This window comes from Triticum urartu, chromosome 3 (assembly GCF_003073215.2).
Source record: "Triticum urartu cultivar G1812 chromosome 3, Tu2.1, whole genome shotgun sequence".
NCBI lineage: Eukaryota > Viridiplantae > Streptophyta > Magnoliopsida > Poales > Poaceae > Triticum > Triticum urartu.
The window spans coordinates 184,157,966-184,164,390 of NC_053024.1; positions in this window are offsets into that span (position 1 = coordinate 184,157,966).

Here is a 6,425-nt window from a genome sequence, read left to right on the forward strand (position 1 = left end):
AAAGGCTGCAAAAGGGAGGGGGAAGGGGCAACAGAATCATCAAGGGAAGGAGCTGTCGGGGGGATGGCAACCTCCAGAGTGGGCCCGAGATCGGTGTCGCCCGCTGTCGTGGAATTGTCACGGCAGATGTCCTAGTGTGAGGACTTAGTCGTGAGGCCAACACATCTATGTGGTAGCTTGAAGGGGTTGGCCGGAATCGAGAGACACAAGGCGGATCAACACACAAGACAAGGATTTAGACAGCTTCGGGCCCCGGGAAACATCATCCGGTAATAACCCCACATGCTGTTTGTGGCTAGGTCTCATTATGCTCATGAGGGAGTCGCCGCATAAACCGGCTCCCCTTTAGTTGTGTCTAGCCTTAGAGATTATCTTCTGTCCCTCTTGGGGTGCCCTGCCCCTCCTTATATATGTTGAAGGGGTGGCTTACATGACTAGTCCTAGTAGGATTAGGATTACTCTATTACAAGTGGAGTCCTAGTCTTGCTTCCTTTGTAGGAGAATATTCCTTATGCCTTTCATCTTAAACCGGCCCACCATCATACGAACTGGCATACTGGGCCTTGGGCCTTGTCGTCTGTCTGACCCGCCTGCCAGGTTACTAATGAGTCGCCAAGATCGGGCGGGTTACCCGTGAGTCGCCATGCTTCGGGCGGGTCACCAGTGAGTCGCCAAGATCCATCCAGGTCATACATCCAGCCGGGTTACACCGCGGGGTATATCCCCAACATTAGCCCCCAGTTTAATTTGGATTTATCCATGTTAAATTGATCTACAACATAAACACAAGAACAGATTTGACAGGTTGTGCTCCGGGTTAAATATTCTCCTGAGCCGGCACCTGATCATCCTTAAATCCTTGTCATTTCCTTCTTGTAGGAAATCTGGGTCAATAGGCCAGCTTCATAATCAATTTACTGACATTGGTCTCTCCCAGAAAAATATTGTGAAGAATACTGATTCAGCTCCCACTACTTAATAAAAATATTGGTCTTGAAATACTCATCTGATTTTCAGCCGGCTTGAAGATGTAGAACTTGCCGGTTTATCATTGCCAAAATATCCGGTTTGTAAATATTGATAGCACCGGGTCATAATTGTTACTAACACCAAGCTTGAAAGTGCACCTCCCTTATATGCATATCACTTGTAGCCCCCAAGTGCCAGGTTGTCATGCTTGCAGCAACCTAGGACTTGTAATTTCCTTATGCTCATAAAAATTTCAACCAGTGTAGCCCCCAAGGGTCGGGTCATTATGCAATAATGAGCAGGAACTTCGTAGATATGATTATGTAGACTTGAGCAGCGACGTGTAGCCCCCAAGGGCCGGGTCATTATGCAATAATGAGCAGGGACTTTGCAGATCTGACCATTGAAAATAACATCATATGATGTAGCCTTCAACATAGGGATTGAATTTCTGACAGGAGCAATTGGTAGCCCCCAAGGGCCGGCTCATTATAATGTGATGAGTCGGGTCTTCAATGAGGCAAGTAAGAAATGACCTTGCATTAGCCCCAAAGTGTCATGGTGCATGCTGGCAGTGACATGGGACTTGCATATTTGATGTAATCTCAACTTGAATAATGTAGCCCCCAAGTGTCGGGTCGTAAGCCTGCAGCGACTCGGGACTACTCCTTCCATTGTAAAATAAATCATATCCAAAATAATAGTAATTGCGTGAAAGCGACTTTGAAAACCTCAATCATAATCAAGATTTGAATAATATAATCCGGTATGAAAACCTCAATCATTCAATATCATCATGAAAATCCAGCCAATTTTGGATATGAAAGATGTAAATCCCTTATCAGTTGACAAGTAAATTCGGAGTTTAAATACTCGGCGGTTCTTGGCCGATGGCGACTTAGTGCGCATTCATTGTAAGCTGGAATTTTTGTAACCCGACGGCTTATAGCCTCTGAGAAAATCCAGAATGGATAACCCTTTTGAAACATCAATTTTGATGATGAGCTTGAACTTAATCATTTATAAAAGTCATAGTTCTGCGAATCCTGCATAGAGTTTTAAACAACATATGCCCTGGCGACTTAACGTCAAAAGCCAGGGTGGTTTACCAAACCTTGGATAACAAAAATAAATATCGTACCTGTGATACTTATGAACATTGTCGGCTTATCATGCCAGTAAGGGTAATAACCCTGAAGATATAGAGCACAACGCCCTGTTCACTTTAGTCACGCCGCCGGCTTATCACGCCATATGTAGCAAGGGGTAATATCCCACAGCTTAGAGCACAGCTCTTCCCAGTATATAAGATCATCATACACTGGCGACTTATAGTCCACAACCAGGCCGGGTTAATAAACACCGGATAATGTCATATATATGAATCATAAAGCATTATAAGCCTCATAGGTTTTCAACCATGTGTTAACATGTCACAAAGGATGAACCTCAAAAAATGTGTTGATTAAAAACAAACGAAAAAAAGGCTTTCATAGGCCGCCAAGCCAAAATCTCAAGTGCTTTCATGGGTCGCACAGTCGCTGAGTTAAACCTTTTAAACCTTATAAGCCGGACCTCACACAACCAATCGTCGTTTTAACTTTGACAAGTTCAGGGCCTGTATAAGACTGACTTGTCAAAAGTACGGTGGGTCGTTCCAAGATTACCTGGGCGGAGTGGCAGACTTAAAAAGGAAGGATAACCCGGGGTTTTAGGTGAATACACCTGGCTTCCAAGCCTGGCTTTTAGGCCTATTACAAGGGTCATAAAAACTCTTGTCCCTTAGAACAAAGAGCCCACAAGAAATATTTTTGAGCTATGCTCAATGGGTGCCTATGTTTGAGTTGTGCTTTTGTAACAGACTCTCTTTGGTCCCTTTAACCTGGGTAGTAAGCCCCCAAGTGTTTTTGTAAGCATGGCATATAAGCCGGATCAAAGGGTAATCATAGCTTAGCTCAATAAGCCGGAAGCCCCCAAGTGATATATTTTTGAGCTGTGCTCGCCAGGTGCCTATGTTTGAGTTTTGATGTGCAACAAACTCTCTTTGGTCCCTGTAACTCGGGCATCAAGCCTCCAAGTGATTTGTAATAAGGCGTGTAAGCCGGATCGAATACTCATGTTTGAACAGTGCATCATGGCAATGAGTTCTCTTTGGCAGCCTTTAATTTTTTCCGAGAACTCGAATTTTTTGCGAGAGATAATATTCTGTAACGCCCCGAGTCTGATGCGCCAGGTGTCTTCTAGTTATTCGTCGTCGTTGCTGAAGGAAATATGACCTAGAGGCAATAATAAAGTTATTATTTATTTCCTTATATCATGATAAATGTTTATTATTCATGCTAGAATTGTATTAACCAGAAACATAATAAATGTGTGAATACATAGACAAACAGAGTGTCACTAGTATGCCTCTACTTGACTAGCTCATTGATCAAAGATGGTTATGTTTCCTAGCCATAGACAAAGAGTTGTCATTTGATTAACGGGATCACATCATTAGGAGAATGATGTGATTGACTTGACCCATTCCGTTAGCTTAGCACTTGATCGTTTAGTTTGTTGCTATTGCTTTCTTCATGACTTATACATGTTCCTGTGACTATGAGATTATGCAACTCCTATTTACCGGAGGAACACTTTGTGTGCTACCAAATGTCACAACATAACGGGGTGATTATAAAGGTGCTCTAGAGGTGTCTCCAAAGGTACTTGTTGGGTTGGCGTATTTCAAGACTAGGATTTGTCACTCTGATTGTCGGAGAGGTATCTCTAGGCCCACTCGGTAATACACATCACTTAAGCCTTGCAAGCATTGCAACTAATGAGTTAGTTGCGGGATGATGTATTATGGAACGAGTAAAGAGACTTGCCGGTAACAAGATTGAACTAGGTATTGAGATACCGACGATCGAATCTCAGGCAAGTAACATACCGATGACAAAGGGAACAACGTATGTTGTTATGCGGTTTGACCGATACAGATCTTCCTAGAATATGTAGAAGCCAATATGAGCATCCAGGTTTTGCTATTGGTTATTGACCGGAGACGTGTCTCGGTCATGTCTACATAGTTCTCGAACCCGTAGGGTCCGCACGCTTAAAGTTCGAGGACAGTTATATTATGATTTTATGTGTTTTGATGTACCGAAGGTACTTCAGAGTCCCGGATGTGATCACGGACATGACGAGGAGTCTCGAAATGGTCGAGACATGAAGATTGATATATTAGACGACTATATTCGGACACCGGAATGGTTCCGGGGGTTATCGGATATATACCGGAGTACCGGGGGGTTACCGGAACCCCCCTGATACGTCTCCAACGTATCTATAATTTTTGATTGCTCCATGCTATATTATCTACTGTTTTGGACATTATTGGGCTTTATTATCCACTTTTATATTATTTTTGGGACTAACCTACTAACCGGAGGCCCAGCCCAGAATTGCTGTTTTTTCCCTATTTTAGGGTTAGAAAAGGAATATCAAACGGAGTCCAAACGGAATAAAACCCTCGGGAACGTGATTTTTTGAACGAACAAGACCCAGGAGACTTGGACCCTACGTCAAGCAACCAACAGGGAGGCCACGAGGTAGGGGGCGCGCCTACCCCCCCCCCCCAGGCGCGCCCTCCACCCTCGTGGGCCCCCTGTTGCTCCACTGACGTACTCCTTCCTCCTATATATACCTACGTACACCCAAAATGATCAGATACGGAGCCAAAAACCTAATTCCACCGCCGCAACCTTCTGTATCCATGAGATCCCATCTTGGGGCCTGTTCCGGAGCTCCGCCGGAGGGGCATCCATCACGGAGGGCTTCTACATCAACACCATAGCCTCTCCGATGAAGTGTGAGTAGTTTACCTCAGGCCTTTGGGTCCATAGTTATTAGCTAGATGGCTTCTTCTCTCTTTTTGGATCTCAATACAATGTTCTCCCCCTCTCTTGTGGAGATCTATTCGATGTAATCTTCTTTTTGCGGTGTGTTTGTTGAGACCGATGAATTGTGGGTTTATGATCAAGATTATCTATGAACAATATTTGGATCTTCTCTGAATTCTTTTATGTATGATTGGTTATCTTTGCAAGTTCTTCGAATTATCAGTTTGGTTTGGCCTACTAGATTGATCTTTCTTGCAATGGGAGGAGTGCTTAGCTTTGGGTTCAATCTTGCGGCGTCCTATCCCAGTGACAGTAGGGGTAGCAAGGCACGTATTGTATTGTTGCCATCGAGGATAACAAGATGGGGTTTTTATCATATTGCATGAATTTATCCCTCTACATCATGTCATCTTGCTTAAGGCGTTACTCTATTTTCATGAACTTAATACTCTAGATGCATGCTGGATAGCGGTCGATGAGTGGAGTAATAGTAGTAGATGCAGGCAGGAGTCGGTCTACTTGTCTCGGACGTGATGCCTATATACATGATGATACCTAGATATTATCATAACTATGCTCAATTATGTCAATTGCTCAACAGTAATTCGTTCACCCACCGTAAAATACTTATGCTCTTGAAAGAAGCCACTAGTGAAACCTATGGCCCCCGGGTCTATCTTCATCATATTAATCTTCCAATACTTAGTTATTTCCTTTGCTTTTTACTTTGCTTTTATTAAAAAAACCAAAAATATTATCTTATCATATCTATCAGATCTCACTCTCGAAAGTGACCGTGAAGGGATTGACAACCCCTTATCACGTTGGTTGCGAGGAGTTATTTGTTTTGTGCAGGTACGAGGGACTTGCGTGCAGCCTCCTACTGGATTGATACCTTGGTTCTCAAACACTAAGGGAAATACTTACGCTACTTTGCTGCATCATCCTTTTCTGGCGCCGTTGCCGGGGAGGTTCGCGCAAGTCAAGTCAAGATTTGACTCCCGACAACGAGCCAGTTCTGGCGCCGTTGCCGGGGAGGTTCGCCCAAGTCAAGATCTGACTCCCGACAACGAGCCATTTCAGGCGCCGTTGCCGGGGAGTCTACGCAAAAGTCAACATACCAAGTACCCATCACAACCCTTGTCTCCTGCATTACATTATTTGCCATTTGCCTCTCGTTTTCCTCTCCCCCACTTCACCCTTGCCGTTTTATTCGCCCTCTCTCTCTATCCTCCCTCTCTTTCTCTATTTGCCTCTTTTTGCCCGCTTGCTTTTTGTTTGCTTGTGTGTTGGATTGCTTGCTTGTCACGATGGCTCAAGATAACACTAAATTGTGTGACTTTACCAATACCAACAACAATGATTTTATTAGCACTCCGATTGCTCCTCTTACCGATGCTGAATCTTGTGAAATTAATGTTGCCTTGCTGAATCTTGTCATGAAAAATCCGTTTTCCGGCCTTCCTAGTGAAGATGCCGCTACCCATCTAAATAGCTTCGTTGATTTGTGTGATATGCAAAAGAAGAAAGATGTGGATAATGATATTGTTAAATTGAAGCTATTTCCTTTTT